At 33.1% G+C, this 18,725-nt stretch overlaps 1 pseudogene; it reads left to right on the forward strand.

The window, feature by feature from the left end:
* Positions 1-577: 577 nt before the first annotated feature.
* Positions 578-18,725, forward strand: part of LOC149568376 (glutamate--tRNA ligase, cytoplasmic-like) — a 119,742-nt pseudogene continuing 101,594 nt past the window's right edge.

An 18,725-nucleotide genomic window follows, 5' to 3' on the forward strand; every position in this document is an offset into this window, starting at 1 on the left:
CTTTTAATTATTTTTTATTATACTAGACCTAATGGTATAAAAAGAATTGTGTGTGTTACAACTTATTCAATAGATGTTCCATTGACTGATTTGCAAGTTGAATCAATTAAATAATAGTTTAGTAAATATTTAACTTTTACTTATAAAACATGGCTTTTCAGCATGGCCTCCTTTGTGCCTTTGGCCCCCCTTTGAGAAATCTAGGTATGGACAATTAATAGTCATAAAACTTTAGGACTACTAAGCATTTTTTTATTTAGAAGTCCAAAAATTATGATAACATGACTTTAGGAATAATTTAGTAATAGAACTTGTAGAAAGCCAACATTTTCAAGTTATCAATTTGTAGACAATTGTAATAGTTTTGTATTACTTTGTTACTAAACATGCCTTGAAATAATCCTATTGGATTAGAGAAAGATTATGATGCTTAGAACTTCATTTTATGTTAGTCTCAAATGTACTTTCTACTGTAATTTTACCTAATGATAATTTTATTAGATCTTTTGGAAGAGCAGAAATCAACATGATCTCCTTCTTGTAGGATCCCCAACACCCCAATCGATAGATAAATTATATGGTGGAAGAGAGTGTGAAGCTAGCCAGCGAATTTAGTGCTCAAAAATGGACAATGCTGGCATTTCTTGACACACATTATCCAGATAAGCCAGAGCCTCCTTATCCTCCTCATTGCATAGTAGGAACTAATGAAGCAAATCATGTTCTAGGTTTGATTTTTTAGTATTAATATTGTAGAATTTATTTTCTTGTTGAAAAAAAGGTTTTACTACTATTTGAATTGTTATCTACTAGTATTTGACCATTTTGAACTTTTGATTGGTTTGAAAATCTTTGGTTTGGTTTAATTGCATCTTCTAACTAGATTTTCTTTAGCTTTGTGAATAAAGTGTCATCTAGCAACCTCATTTGTTGTATATATAAATTCCCTCTTTAGTTGCTCTATAATTATCTTGATAGGTTCACTAGATAAACCATTCTTAGAGGGCACAAATCATGTCTTGACCTCAAGAAGTTTTGATGATAATTGCACTAACTATGTTTAGTTCTTTTTTTGGGTACAAATATGAGGTGGATTGTTGTGGCACTATTGGATCTTGATGGTGATCATCCCACCTAATGTTACAGACATTTGTTTCTGTTTATAGCCTATAGAGACATACATTGATGATGAGGCAAAATTAACAGTTCATGGTTTAGCTCAAGTATTGAATTTATTTGAGTTTAATAATGTCTAATAAAATAGTAAATGGTTCTCTCTTTTGTTGTGTCTGATATTTATGTCTTGAGATTCTTCCAACACTACATCAAACTGAGTGAGCTGGAGAAGAATCAGAAGTTGAATGATTTTCTTGATGCACTAGACTTCAATCAATTTGTGATATTTGTCAAGACTGTTAACAGAGCTACAAAGTTGAACAAGCTTCTTGTGGAGTGCAACTTTCCATCAATTTGCATTCATTCTGGAATGCCACAAGAAGAAAGCTATGTTTGATGCTATTTTTCTTTTTGAATCTTCCATGATACTTAATGTAACAATTCCCTTTTCACTTTAATCTGGAATATGCAATTGACTTTAATTTGTATAATTCTATCATCTCAAATTGCTAGCTACTTCATTCATAAATAAAGCTTTTTGCAATTTTTGTATACACATTATTTATGGAAATATTTGGGAAAAAAAGGACTATGCTTTTTTAAATTCCTAATGGTTCATGAAAACTTCTCTTAAGCATTTGATTTAGTTATGTTTAACAAATAATAATGTGTTTCTTGTGATAGTTTTAGAAATAAAATTTTAATATGTGATTTTTCATGCAAATTAACTCAATACAAAGGTTTCAAGGAAGGTCATAAGGTAAAATGAAGAACTTTGACTGGTAGAGGCCAATGGTTCTATGTCATTGGAATTCTGTAGGAGCTTTGATATAGTTTGTGTTAAATTAGAAGTAGTTGGACCTCCTATCAATGATTCCTTGAGGTTCTCCAATGTCCTAGCCATGTCTCTCATTGAAGGTTGTTCTCTTGGAAATTCACTACTACAAAGAAAACCAACATTCTTTGTAACCATCTCTAAACTCTCCTATCTTTTTAATAGTTGTCCCCTAAAAATTGGCCTTGAACCAGTATCCCTACTGGTAAAGTTGTTTCTTTGTTTCTTTTCTATGCACTATAAGTATTTGCTTGCTCTAAAAAAAACATAGGATGCAATGCACATCAAATATTAGCATTTTAAATTTTCAACTAAATATCAGCATATTTATTTAGAATGGAAAGACAATTTGGTATTTTAAATGTTCCACATCATTTGCTATATTGGTTTTTGAATATACAATGATATATATTGAAATTTGTGTTCCTAGAGTATGACTTTTATTCTTAATTTCTTCATGTAAGCATTTTATGTTTTTAGAGTAAGAATTATCTAGTAAATCTGACTACTACATTTGTTTTTTTCCATAAATGTCCTATGCATAAATGTCCATTTGTTTTATGTTGTATCAAGCAATTGTATCTTATCCAAGCCATTTAATTTGCAACCTTTTAAATCTCTACAAAGAGAAAGTTGGAGCAGGACAATTTTTCTTCTCAAAGGTGTCATCTTATTGTAAAGAATTTGTTCCATTGACAATAGATAATGGAATGGACACTTTACAATCAAAGGACACCTTTGAGAAGAAAAATTCTCCTGCTCCAACTTTATCTTTGCAGAGATTTAAAAGGTTGCAAATTAAATGGCTTGGATAACAAACAATTTGTTGATACGACATTAAAAAAATTCAACCAAACATTGGTGAAAATTTTGACAAATTCTTGATAGTATTCTACCAAGACTTGGTCAAAATTTCCACCAATTATAAAACATTTTTGACCAAACATTGGTGGAAATTCAAACCAATTCTCAATTGTTTTCTAGTAAGACTTGGTCAAAATTTCCACCAATTATAAAAAAAAAATTGACCAAACATTGGTGGAAATTTTGACTAACAATGACAAATCAAAGCTAGCAAAAATTAATTTTTTTCAACAAATTTATTGGTCAAAATTTCAATGAGAAAAATTACCACGAATGGCTTGTTCAAAATTTTGACTAAAATTCATCAAAAATTGAGTTCAAATTTAGTAGTGTATGATGGAGATAGTGTAAGGTTTGGAAACAATCAACCTTGTTGCATAAAAGGGAAAGGTTGCATCTCATTAACCAATGAGCTTGTATGTGACAATGCCTATTGGGTTGAAGGAATAAAACATATTCTACTAAGTGTGGCATAGCTAATCAACATAGAATTGTGGATTCAATGTAGAATTCATGTATGGGAAGGCAAGACTATTGGATGACAAAGGGAATCTGATTGGATTAGGCAAAAAAACAAGAGGTAACCTATTTTATCTTGATCTTGGTGATTGCTCATGTTTTATTGCTCAAATGGAAGAAAGTTGGTTATGGCACAAAAGACTATGTCATGTAAACTTTGATAATATGGTCAAGATAAGAAAATTCAAAAAAGTAAGAGGTATCCCTAGTTTGAAGAAACCAAATGTTGGTTAATGCAAAAATTGTTAGATTGGCAAAATGGGAAAGACTAGTTTTAAGAGCAAAAACTATCAATCTGAAGATGCCTTAGAAATTGTACATATTGATTTATGTGGACCTATTGGAATAGAAAGTTATAGTGGAGAAAAGTTTTTTATTTTTTTCATTGATGACTACTGTATAATGATGTCTATTATATATCTTAGAGAAAAGTTAGAAGCATTTGAGAAATTCAAATGGTATCTGGAAAGAGTAGAAAAAGAAATAGGAAAAAGATTGAAATGCTTAAGATCAGATAGAGCTGGTGAATTCATCTCCAATGAATTTGGTAATTTTTGCATTGAAAGAGGAATCAAAAGGAAAGTATCCACCCCTAGCACTCCTAAGAAGAATGGAATAGCTAAAAGAAGAAATAGATCCATCATGGATTGTGCAAGGACTCTAATGATTGAAAATAATGTTCCTAACAAATACTAGAAGGAAGCCATCAACAATACAGTTCATACTTTGAACTAAGTATAGTTGAAGAAGGACTCAGATAAAACTCCCTATGAATTATGTTATGGCTACAAACCTAAGGTAAGTTATCTGAAAGTATTTGGCAGTAAATGTTATATCTTGAAAGAGTCTAGAAAAGAAAAATTTGATGTGAAAGGTGATAAAGGTATCTTCTGAGGATATTCCTGTAGAAGTAAGGCATATAAATGTTTGAATTTTCCTACTCATAAAATCATAGAAAGTGCACATGTGAGAATTGATGAGTTTATAGAAAAGATTAAAGAAGAAAGCAAAAAGGAACTAGAAGATAACAAAAGATTATTGGATGACAAAGGGAATTTGATTGGATTAGGAAAACAAACAAGAGGTAACCTATTTTATCTTGATCTTGGTATGACAAAGGGAATCTAATTGGATTAGGCAAACAAACAAGAGGTAACTATTGGATCTTGGAAAGACTATTAGATGACAAAGGGAATTTGATTGGATTAGGAAAAAAAACAAGAGGTAACCTATTTTATCTCGATCTTGGTGATTGCTCATGTTTTATTGCTCAAATAGAAGAAAGTTGGTTATGGCACAAAATACTATGTCATGTAAACTTTGAAAATATTGTCAAGATAAGAAAATTCAAAAAAGTAAGAGGCATCCCTAGTTTGAAGAAACCAAATGTTGGTTTATGCAAAAATTGTTAGATTGGCAAAATGGGAAAGACTAGTTTTAAGAGCAAAAACTATCAATCTAAAGATGCCTTGGAAATTGTACATACTAACTTATGTGGACCTATTGGAATAAAAAGTTATAGTGGAGAAAAATTATTTATTCTTTTTGTTGATGACTACTGTAGAATGATGACTGTTATGTATCTTAGAGAAAAGTCAAAAGCATTTGAGAAATTCAAATGGTATCTAGAAAGAGTAGAAAGAAATAGGAAAAAGATTGAGATGGTTAAGATTAGACAGAGGTGGTGAATTCATCTCCAATGAATTCAGTAATTTCTACATTGAAAGAGGAATGAAAAGGCAAGTATCAGCCCCTGGCACTCCTAAGAAGAATGGAATAGCTAAAAGAAGAAACAAATCCATCATTGATTGTGCAAGGACTCTAATGATTGAAAATAATGTTGCTATCACATATTGGAAGGAAGCCATCAACATTGGAATTCATACTTTGAATTGAGTACAGTTGAAGAAGGACTTAGATAAAACTCCCTATGAATTATGGTATGGCTATAAACCTGAGGTAAGTTATCTAAAAGTATTTGGTAGTAAATGTTATATCTTGAAATAGTCTAGAAATGGAAAATTTGATGTGAAAGGTGATGAAGGTATCTTCTTATGATATTCTTGTACAATTAAGGCATATAAATGTTTGAATTTTCCTACTCATAAAATCATAGAAAGTGCACATGTGAGAATTGATGAGTTTGCAAAAAAGACTAAAGAAGAAAGAAAAAAGGAACTAGAAGATTACAAAATATTATTTTACTTTGAACCTGATAAATTAAAAAGCATATCTAACAATAAGGAGATTGCACCTCTTGAGTCTTCCACAGCTATCGAGTTGCAAGAAGTACAAACTAAGTCATAGGGACCCAAGTCACATTCTAAAGCTACTGAGTCAATGCCTACTAAGTCTAAATGACCCGAGCTTGAAGTTGAAATTCAAAATGAAGATAGTGTAATTCATTCAAAAGGAAAAGAACCTATATTGGCTAAGTATGTCAGGACACATCATGCACCTAACTAGATTATTAGAGACAAATCTAATGGAACAATGACAAGAAGAAAATTAAAAGGTACATGTTTACTTGTTGATTTTGAACCTAGAAGTACTAAGGATGCTCTAGAAAATGAAATTTGGATTGAGACAATGAATGAAGAAATAGAACAGATAGAAAAGAACAAAAATTGGACTCTTGTTCCTAGGCCTAAAGGTAAAAATGTGATTGGAACAAAATGGGTATTTAGAAATAAGTTGAATGAAGATGGAAAAGTATCCAAAAACAAAGCTAGATTAGTGTGTAAAGGATATTTTCAAGAAGAAGGAATTGATTATGGTGAGAATTTTTCCCCTATTACAAGATTAGAAGGTGTTAGGACCCTACTTGCACATGCAACTAATAGAGGATTCAAAGTACATCAAATGGATGTTATATTTTCTTTCCTAAATAGAATTCTTGATGAAGAAGTCTACATTGAACACCCATAAGGTTTTGTTGATCCTAAAAAAAGGGACATGGTCTGTCAATTATACAAAGCATTTTATGGTCTCAAACAAGCTCCTAGATCTTGGTATAAAAGACTACATAACTACTTGATATAGATTGGTTTTCAGAGAACAAATGATAATAGTAGTTTTCACATCAAGGAAGGACCAAATAACAAAATTGTGTTGGTAGAGATATTTTTGGATGATACTCTATTTATAATAAATGATGACCTATGCAAAGCATTTTTAGAACAAATGAACAAAGAATTTGAGATGTCCATGTTTGGTGAAATAAAATTCTTTGTTGTATTGTAGATACAACAGGACAAAAATGGTATCTATATCACTCAATCCAAGTATATAAAAGAGGTACTCAAGAAGTTTGGAATGAAAGATTCAAAACCAGTTGGTATCCCCATGTGTATTGGACTCAAGCTTACCAAATATGATCACTCCAAAGAAGTAGATCAAACCTTATACAAATCAATGATTGGAAAATTACAATATGTAGTTCACACAAGGCCTGGTATTGCCTTAGTAGTTGGGATAGTGGCAAGATTCTCAGCTAAACATAGAGAAAATCATGTGATGGCAATCAAAAGAATCTTGAGATATCTAAAAGGTACTGAAGACTATGGTTTATGGTACAAACTTGGAGGAAACCTAGACTTAAAGGTATTTACTGATATTGATTGGGCAAAAGATCTTGATGACAAAAAAAGAACTAGTGGTGGAGCTTTCTTTCTTGGTAAAAGGTTGGTATCTTGGACAAGCAAGAAGAAAAAATGCACATCCCAATCCACAGCAGAAGCAGAGTATGTGGTAGCAGTAGTAAATTGCTCTAACATTGTTTGGTTCAAACAATTTTTGAAAGGAATGAAGGTTGAAATCAAAGAGCCAATAGTCATGTATTGTGATAACACCAATGCAATTAACATGTCACAGAATCTAGTGACACATTCCAAAGCAAAGCACATTGCTATAAAATATCACTTTGTCAAAGAATTGATGCAAGATAGGGAATTTAGATTAGAATATGTCCACACAAAAGAACAAATTGTAGACATATTCACAAAGCCATTACCTAAGGATGTATTCTTGTATCTAAGAGGTAAGATAGGGGTCATTACCCTATTTGACGCTCACTAAATAAAATTTAGTGATGCACCAACAAGAACCAAGTGAAAGATCAATTAGTTGATGCAACATAATCAAAAGAGTATTGCATATGAATCAATAATTAAGGTAGATTGATACAAATTTGACATGTGTTGTCTTTGGCATGTATTGTTAAAGAGGGAGAAATTTACTATCATATATTTATCATTCTAAAAAAAATTAGTGGGAGAAGTTTGAAAATAGGTTATGTAAAATCAAAGAGGGAGATACTTTCTATAAAAGGGGGTCCTATTCTATAATTTTATTATAAGATGACATGTTGCATTGCCACCAATGCCAAAGAGGGAGATTGTTGGATATAATTGATTTTTTGTGTGTTGTCTATGATGTTACACAAATGTCATATCAATTGATAGGTAGTTCTTACTGAGCTCACTTGATTAGTGAAGATAGTTTTCCTTATCTACCAATCATTCATAGGCTTATTCTGAATAGATGATAGTGTCTACCAAGCTCACTCAAGTGTCGAAGGAATTTAGGAAGAAAAGAGTGTTAATTGAGATCACTCGGTTAATGAAGGAAAAGTTGGATAGAGCTAGTATTCACCAAGTTCACTCAGTTACAAAAGGATTTCTCCAAGTTCACAGTGTTAACCAAGCTTTTTTTGGTTAACATAGAGAATCATTCCAAAGTTAGTTTCTACCGAGCAAGGTCGGCTTATGAAGGATTTTTCTTATTTTTGCATATGAAGCTTAATTACTTGATGTATTGATTCTAGCCGACTATAATGATGAATATTGGTTATTGCAATTTGAATTCGGGCTATCTTGACAATCTGGAAGGTATAAATAAAAGGTCAAGTTGAGATTTCTAGTGTGTGCAAGTGTGATGATTGAATTAAAAAGAAAAAATAGAGAGTGAACTTGAAGGATAAGTAAGTATCCATGTGGAGTAGAAAAGTAATATTTGATTAGGAAGGATCAAGTTTAAGCAAAAAGGAGATCTAGATTTAGCTATTTAGTTGCATCACAATAAGGTCATTTCATTATTACTCTCTAACCATTGTAGCAGTGATCTAAAATCCCTTAACAAAGTTGGTTTAACAACCAGTTGTACATCCTTTAACAAGGTGGCAATTCCACTAAATTGTTTTAAGACCTCCTACAAGGCCACTCCTAGAAGGGTGATTAAATCCTCTAATAGGGTCACACCTAACAATGTGTTTTGTAACCTTTAATAGGGTTGGCTCCTAACAGCGCTCACTTTAGAAGAGTGAAAAATAGTAACTAGTTATATTGGTGGTTTTTCCCAAATTGGGTTTCTACGTTAAATCTCGATGTCTCATGCGTTCATGTTATTTCTCTTATGCTTGAAAGTTAATTAATAATAATGTTTTAATATTTTCTAAAAGTAATTCACTTTTCATTTATCAAGTTACAACAACTTATATTTGTTTACTGAGCATCAATAGCAATTAGTTTTCTTAGTGTAAATTTTATTGTTGACATCTAAGGGATCTAGTTTTATTTTAGTAGTAACTAATTCACACCCCCCCCTCAATTACTCCTTCTATATTTCCAACAAGGGGGTCATACATTAGCCTAGGACCCCCTTCAATCAATATGATCGATTACTATATGTCCCTAAGGGTCCTAGGACCCCTAGGGACAAATGTCACAATGAAATTGGTCGAAAGGGGTTGTAGGCTAGCCTACAAACCCATTTGACTCATATGACTAATTACCATATGTCCTTAGGTTTTCTAGGACACCTAGAGACACATGTTGTGATGAAATGAGCTGAAGGGGGTGATAGGTTAGCCTATGACCCCCTTTGACCCTATGATCGATTACAAAATAGTATAGAGTAAATTTAGATAATAATATATATTATCAATTACCATGACTCATTTGACTCATAGGTTAGCCTAAAACCCCCTACGACCCCATTTGACTCATATGATCGATTACCTTATGTCCCTAGGGCTCCTAGGACCCCTACAGTCACACATTACAATGAAATGAGTCAAAGGTCATTGTAAATTAGTCTATGACCCCATTCAACCCATATGATTCATTACCATATGTTCTTAGGGGTCCTATGAACCCTAGGTATACATGTCAAGATAAAATGGGTCAAATGGGGTCATAGGTTAGCCTATGACCCCCTTTCACCCATATGATCAATTAACATATATTCCTAGGGGTCCTAGGACTGCTAGGGACACATGTCACTATGATATGGGTTGAAGGGGGTTACAAGTTAGCCTACAACCCCCTTTGACCTATATGATCAATTACCATATGTCCCAAGGGGTCCTAGGACCCCTAGGAACAAATGTTATAATGAAATTGGTCAAAGGGGGTTCTAGTTTAGCCTTTGACCCATATGATTGTTTACCATATGTCCCTAGGGTTCCTAGGATCCCTAGGGATAAATATTATGATGAAATGGGTTAAAGGGGGTCATGGGTTAGCCGATGACCCCATTCAACCCATATGATCACTTACCATATGTCCTTAGGGGTCCTAGGATCCCTAGGAACACATGTCATGATAAAATGGGTTGACCCCATTTGACCCATATGACCACTTACCATGTGTCTCTAGGGGTCCTAGGATCCTTAGGGACACATTTCATAATAAAATGGGTCAAAGGGGATCATAGTTTAGCATGCAACCCCATTCTACCTATATGATCGATTACCATATGTCGCTAGTGGTCCTAGAATCCCTAGGGAAAAATGTTGTGATGAAATGGATCCAAGGTGGTCATAGGTTAGCCTATGAGCCCATTTGACCCATATGATTAATTACCATATGTCTCAATGAAATGGGTCAAAGGGGGTCGTAGGTTAGCCTATGAACCCCTTCAACCCATATGATTGATTTCAAAATAATATATAGAAAATGTAGATAATAATATATATTTTATAATGATGGGGACACAACCCAAGACAAAAATGAACACAATAGGAAAAGGGGAATATTATTATCAAAAGTGATATACTATTACATTTAGTACAACAAAAATAGACTCCACGACATGCCCTATAGGCTTATAATGTTATCAAATTCTAGAGAAAACCCTTCTCATAGTATCTTTTTCAAAACTCCACCAAAAAACTACCTTTACAATGCTAGAAATATCCTTAAGTAAACCAAATTAGGTTGAGGATTAGGAATAAATTTTAGAATATGCCATTTTAAATCCACCACAAAAATAGAAGGTTTTAGAAAACATGTCAAAAGTTAGTGTAAAATTAGAAGAATCTAGAAATTGTAGTCCAACTTTTGGGAGGCATAACTTTTGATTTGGGACTCTGATTGACAAACTGGTTACATCTATGGAAAGCTCTCTAAGAACTATATAGCCTTATGGACTAGGTTTTCTCTTGCCCCATTTTTTGGGCTCATACAAGGTTGTTTAGTTCCTCAAATCTATCTTTGAAGTGTTGTTAGGAGGTCTTTTGGAAACTTAAAATTGCATTAGCTTCCAAACTGTAAAGTCTTTTGACCTGATTCTTTTTATGGAGTGCTTTGAAAAAATGAAAAAAGCTTTAAACAGAAAATAACACTAAGAAAATTTTTGGGTGATACAAGATTTCCCTTACACCTCTAGATGCTTCTACATTAGACACCCAGGGTAGATTGAAAAGTGACCCTGTCAATTTATAACTGGTAGAGGAAAACCCAAATGGGAAACCTTCTTTGCAGATATCCAAGTTTAGTCTTCTATTGGTCATCCTTTCCACTTCACCAAGTATTTTTCATACTACCTATTTCTAGTACTTCAACCCACATGACTATCTAGAATTTCTTTAATCTGTTCCTTCGCAGAAGTAGGAATTAGACATGGTTCCAACATTAACTCCTCATCTGCACCATCATCATGATATTTTGTTAAGTCTACAATATTGAAAATAGGAGAAATGTGAATCCCATTTGGAAAATCCACCTCATATGCATTCCCTAAATCATTTTTCTTCAAAATTTTGTAGGGGCCAAATTTCTTCATCTTTAGCTTGTTGTAGGTACCCACTGGAAATCATTCTTTTCTCAAATATACCATAACTTGATCTACAACTTGGAACTCCTTATGTCTCCTCTTTTGATCTACCCTAGCCTTATATTGTAGGTTTATCTTGGTAATATGTGCTTGCACCTCCACATGTAGGTTCTTGACATGTTCAACAAACACTAGTACATTTGAGACCATTTTTCTACCATTATTGGTCAAAATTTTGACCCAATTCTTGACCAAACTTCGACCAAATTTGACCAACCCATTGGTTGGAATTTTTTTGGTCAAAATTTTGACCAACCTGCTGGTTGGTCAAAATTTCAACCAATACATGGGTCGAAAAGCTTCCATAGCCATGGTGCAAGTTCTTCTAGGAATTGGTGAAAATTTTGACCAATGAAGGTAGAAATTTTTGACCAATTAAGGTAGAAATTTTGACCAATGAAGGAAGAATTTTTTGACCAATAAAGGTAGAAATTTCAATTAATAAAGGTAGAAATTTTGACCAATGAAGGTCAAAAAATTTGACTGATGAAGGTAGAAATTTTGACCAATAAAGGTAGAAATTTTGACCAATGAAGGTAGAAACTTTGACCAATGAAGGTAGAAATTTCTACCAATCCCTGGGTGTAAATTTTTTTTTAGACATTCTATAAAATCGTTCACATGTCTTGCGTATGATATGACATTTTGCATGCATCCTGCACTCTCTCACCCAGCTAATGATGGATTATGGAGAGTGATCTGAAACCATGATGCTAAAAAACACACACAATCAAATTCAAAACGAACTTGCATTACAAATGGATTGTGAAAATCTAATATTGTTGATTTTGCATGCATGTCTACCAGGACAATCACAACTTAAACATGTCAATAGATATTGATATGTTTAAGTTGTGCTTGTCCTGGTAGACATGCATGCAAAATCAACAATATTAGATTTTCACAATCCATTTGTAATGCAAGTTCGTTTTGCATTTGATTGTGTGTGTTTTTTAGCATCATGGTTTCAGATCACTCTCCATAATCCATCATCAGCTGGGTGAGAGAGTGTAGGATGCATGCAAAATGTCATATCATACGCAAGGCATGTGAACTATTTTATAGAATGCCTGAAAAACATTGATAGTAACTAATCAAACTGTCGTAAACACCGACAGTAACTAATATGCTTCTTCATTAATATGCTCGATACAATAAGTGAACTTGGCAACTATGCACAACAAGTTATATGCTAAAAGGAAATCATTTAGGAGATACAAAATTTGAACAACCATATGTTAAGATTTTACAATTTGTATCACTTGCCTAAGTCTGACTGTTGAGAATAAGTTCACCATCCTCCCTGTAGTATGCTCCGATGGCTTGCACATCCAAAAAAGTTCTAGCGTCTCTAATTTGTAGAATATGAATTTTTTGGTAGAAAATGGACATGATTGACAATAATCATGATATAAAAAGACTCCAATGTTGTGACCCAGATGAATAAAGTCATTGCAAAAAGTTCGTACATCCATGACTTCCCCATCTATCAACCTTCAAAAAATGCCAAAGTAGGTTAGTGCGAATTTTCCTAGACTGAAATGGGAAACTTCAATCATGGTTATTATGACTAAATTAGTCATTTTTCACAAGAATATAAATAACTTTTTAGTTCAATCATAACTTATTACTATTGAATTAGATGCTAGAATCACATTGAGAAGGGCAAGCCAAATGGCAAGGGACACCAACTACAACATCTATGTTTACTAGAAATGCTTGCCTATGCACTAGATACCTCTCCCATGGAAAGTATTTGAAGAGCCTCTTTATATTGTGACTTTTCAATTAAATGTTGACCTTTTGCATGAAGCATTAGTCCCATCATAATAGCCCTATTCAAGGAAAAGCATCCTTTAATTCAATTTGGTTGACAAGAAAAGACTTATACAAGTTTGTACAATTAGGATGAAAAAAATTAGTAAGGGACATTGATTGCGAGCACAAAAAATATATTGTTGACGGAAATGGTAGTGAAACTAAAATTTGTATTTGTGCCAAGTACAATTAATTATGTTATGTATCACCACATGGGTACCATATGCAAAAGAAACATTAAAAGTCATCATAAAATACTACCTTTGATCAGTCTCTGAAATAGATGACATGTTTTCCCCATGCTAATTCTCGAGTTCGATGCAAGACTAGTGATTCAATGCTCTTCTATCCATCTGATACTTCAAGCCAAAGATATGCAACTATTCCCTTGACACTGCAATAAAACTTAACTTGTAAATAGAGATATATTCTATGTGCAAGTTAAGTCAAATACATTCTTCAAGCTAGGTTGACAATAACACAAATCTCTAATGAGTTATTTTTTGCCAATATATTGATATGATCAAAAAAAGATAGAGTGTTAACCATGATGAGATACTAGGTGTAGACAAAGAAGAAATAACATAAAGAATAAAACTAAAGTGCTCTAATTACAAAGCATAAGACTAATAGTCCATGTTAAGGCTTGAAGAACACACACATAGAGACAAGAAGGCATACCTCAATCATGCTCTTAATTTGATTAACTCTTCTCTCCACAGCCTCCTGAGTCATTCCATCACTAACTATTGTTGTTGAATCTTTTGTCAGCACTATCTTGGCAGTAGTTCCCAAAACCTCATTCCAAATAGTTTCAAGGGCTAGCCCTACTTCATCTTTAATGACAGTGCATGCATTAAAATACATGGTTCAGATTATAGTTGTCTATATTATTGAATAACATATTAGGAGAATGAACTTTGAAATGAAAATCCTAAGCTAAAAACTTACTTTTTGCACTCAATTTAAACTCATGTTCAAAATATTAAAAAGGCTACTTCATTATGGCCTATGACAAACTGACCAACATAATTAACATTGGATAGAAAATTGCCATGATAAATGATTGAGACAAAAATTTAGGGTTCATTTGATAATCATACTACTAAATAATACTCAATAATATCTCCAATCAACATGGAAAGTTTGGAGGCAGGGTGAGGAAGTGTTTTAAACTACTCTTAATTAATTTTCCTTCCTTCAAACTTTAGAACTCTTTCAACAAACCCTTGAAACCTAAAAACATTTAGTAGACCTAATTGTCTCTCTCAATGATGATAAAAATTTATTGAAGGAATATCATTTTAAATTGCCCTTGTCATATGATTTTTCTTGGCCAAGCTACACGTTAATTTTGTTTCTCTCTAAATCTTTGATAAGCATTTTGCATGCTTCTCGCCCCAATTTACATTTGTGAGCCTTCTGAAAACTGTTCTGCATGTTCATGCTGCATCTCTCCCCCCTCAACCAGCAAGCATCTTGATAGTTGCAAACTACATTCACACCTATCTTGGCATTTATTTCCTACCACCAAATGGATGAATGCTTCTTCTATGAGCGGGATGGAATAGCAAGAATACTACATACAAAAGAAAAAGGGTAAAAAGGAAGCTACCAAAACTCATTCAAAGCTTCACTGAGATCAAGTTGTTTTGGGAGATGTGACCACTATTACAAATGGTTGAATTATTGTGATTGCAAAACAAGTCATAAGATACATTGATCTGGAAGTCAGAGTTGCAGGAAGTACTATCTTCATCTATGCTGCAAAAACCATCAATAAAAATCACTAAAAGTGATTAATGAAACTAAAATTTGCATCAAGGTTATTTATTCCCTACTTAAATGCTTAGACTAGGCCAATGGATCCGGATTAACTGATTGATTTCTCTTATGGCATCTCATGATCGCTAAAATTATGTTTTCTATAATGGATGCCAATGCCATTAAAGTTCTCAAAGAATGAATTGTACAATTTTCCTCCAAAATGGTGTAGGTAACTATATTGATATTTAGTCAAATTCCATGAAAGTTCTTAAAGAAACTAAAGAAAAGAAACACGCACCTATGTTTGGATCTTTGGAAAATATAATGGTATCTAGTGATTATCTCTAAACTTGCATTTTTAATAGTATGAAAAATAACACGGAGTTATAAACGAGCAAAAAAAGTAGAATAATGTTCTTTTGTGTAGGCCATGTACACAGACATGATAATTTTCTTCGCTGAAAATAATATTTGTATTCCAGATTCATCTTTCAATTGTTACTTGCAAATAATGTGCAGTCATTCCCATCTATCTATGACTTCAAAAGTTAAATCCATGAAAAATGTTATTACTTCATCCTGTTCCTAAGTGATTATCAAATCACTATTTGGTAACATTTCTCATAATCAAGATATGCCTAACAAGTAATGGATTGTTTCTCAAATAGACTGATATGGATGAAGTTGTTGTATGCTCTTCTATCCATCTGACACTTCAAGCCAAAGATATACAGTTGTTCCCTTGACACTACAATAAAACTTAACTTGCACATAGAGATATGCAATTAAATCACAGGAATGTATTTAATCATATTTCCAACTTCATAATTGTTCCTAGCACTTATTGTGAAAACACAATTAAGGAAAGATCATTACTAAAAATACTATTCCGGAGGTTGCATTAGTGAAGCTGTCAAACCCCTATTTGAACTGAAGTTGTCCTTTCCTTAAAAACCCTACTTATAATATAAGAAATAGGACTGTTTATAATACTAAGTGACAAGATAGTCTAGAAGAAGAAATGAAAGTTCAGATTGAGATAGAGGGCAGAGATTTGGGAGCATATGATGACTAGACAATGTGACATGTGATAGTCAAGTAAGGACAAAGAGCATAAGGATCTTAAGTGAATAGATACATCAATGTGGGTTAAATTGTGAACCTTATCTCAATTCTACTACTTGTAGTTATTAGTCTTTGACATATCTCAAAAATACGGGAGAATTATGTTATTTATACCTTGTAACATGCTCACCTATCCATGACAACTATATGATGCTTATGAGTATCATATGATTATGTACCACCCATTGATATTTATAAATGCTCCCTTGTGAACCCATGAAACTCTATCAAGATCTAACAATAAAGAAATCATATCAGAAAAATGTAGCGCACTAAAACATATAATTAAGAAGGTATGGTCAATCCTCACTGGTTAAGTGTCTTTACATCCAGAGCCTTTTCATCTACCAATTGCAAATACTTTGATATAAAGTTTTGGTGTCAAAACTATGATGATCTACAACCTGTCAGATATAACCATAGGATGTGTCAACCCCCATAGTATTCTTAAATGATATTTTTCCTTAAACAGTTCTAACAAAAAAATTAATACCCATGGATAGGTGAGCATGTAAATTAAGATGTCAACAGTTACAAGTAATATAAAAAAAAGACAACAATTCTAAAATTTGCAACAACTAGCAATTCAAAAATTTTTTGCTACCTTTCAAGGGATTCATTTATATTTTGATTTAACATAGTTTTAATTCATCTGCAGTGGCTTTTCATTCTAATCATATTACATTGACTAACTGAATTGTAAGTTTCTTTATTATTACGTATTTAGGCAATTGTTTTGTATAATCCCTTGGGATGGAAGTGCAATGAAGCGATCAAAATTTTGGTAATTTTTTATTCCTAAGGGATTCTCTTCTTTAAATACTAGATTCTAGATCTATGGCAGTTGAGATCATTACATTCACACGTACATCCTAAAAATGAAATATGAATAAAACATGGAAGATTTAGAAGCTTTAGTCTCTAGTGACCATAGATGGATTGGTCACCAAAAGGGCTTGTAGCTCAGTGGTAGATCATCCCAGCATCAAACTGGTGGTCATCAGTTCAATTCCTAGCTGGTACATAGAAAATTTTACCTTGGTGTCAAAGCCAAGGTAAAGTAGACTGGGGCCAGGATAGGAGCCCCAAGCGCTTGCAGTTTGGATGAAAGGGAATGTAGGAAATACCTGAACCATAGATGGACTAGTAAAAAAGAGAGCTATTAGTACAGTGATAAAGCAACCCAACAATAAATAGATGGTCCTAGGTTTGATTCCTAGCTGGCGAATGAATTTCTTTATCACTAATCCAATTGAATTGTCTTTCTTAGCTTTATCCCTAAAACTTGAGTTAACAAAAGTATGAATTTTTCATTTTACTTGATTTGGGTCATTATTTATTCAATACCAATATTATTCTTGAGATTGCAAGTCATATATTCACTCTTAAGAATGTTCTTATTGTTCTAGACTTTCAATATATCCAAATAAGCCTAAAGGCTAGACAATGCATAGTGCAAAAATTGTACATTTGAGACAAATCATAACTTTAGAAAGCTTAAATAATAGTTATTCTATCCCATAGGCTATCTTTGTTCTTGTGGATATTTAAAAACTTATATTCAATTGTGTACACTGCAAAAGTGCTCAAGCCTCTAAAAGAGCCCTCAAAATACTATAATATTTCTAGACCTTATATTTTGAATTTACTTAACAGGTTTCTATGTCTGACCATCATCTACCACTTATCTTTGTTACCTATGATTATAAAGTTGCTCAACAATACTTGTTTCATATCCTAGGTTGGCATGGTAGTGTCTTTGAGGGAACTCCATGTAGGAATTGAAGAGGGAACTCCAAAACCTTGATTAGTAAGAATGGAAAAGAATAAATATTTTAACCTCTGCTACACTTCCTTAATAGAAATAGGAAAATTTAGTTGCAACTCAAACAAATCAACTAAATTTAGACATCTATATAATGCAAATGTCATCTGTAAATGTTCTTCTCTTGATATCCACATAAATGTTAGATTGTGGTGACTGATTAGGAAAGTACTGTACATATGGCTGACATGTTATAACCCTAAAGCGGTTTAATACTTGTATAAAAGGGCTTAGGGTTGGGTATTTTTCATAATGTGGTGATGCGAAATTGGTTCTTGCGGTGGTATTGAGCTGTAAGGGATTATGGATTGTAATCAAGTTGTAATCACTGGATTGTAATAAGATCGGACTTGCTATTTGGTGGACGTAGCCCAGGGATTGGGTGAACCACGTTAAATCTTGGTGCCTTGTGTTCATTTCTGTGTGTTCTATTATTTTCTGTTATTGGTTATATTTGCATGTAGTTTTTATTTCTGTCCGTGGTTTATCCTAACAAGTGGTATCAGAGCAAGGTTGTCTTTCAGTTATCCTCTATAGGAAAGTCTCACGGTTAAGTGGGAGTCTCATAGTTGAGTGGGAGCAATGGCAGATGAGGGTAAGTTGAGGGTTGACAAGTTTAATGGGCAGAACTTCCAGTTATGGAAGATGCAAATGGAAGACTATTTATATCAGAAGGATTTATGGAAGCCGTTGGAAGGCAAAGCCAAGAATTAGAGAACTATGTCAGAGGCTGAATGGGAT

This window comes from Cupressus sempervirens, chromosome 3, assembly GCF_028749045.1.
Source record: "Cupressus sempervirens isolate cs-2001-9-10 chromosome 3, ASM2874904v1, whole genome shotgun sequence".
NCBI lineage: Eukaryota > Viridiplantae > Streptophyta > Pinopsida > Cupressales > Cupressaceae > Cupressus > Cupressus sempervirens.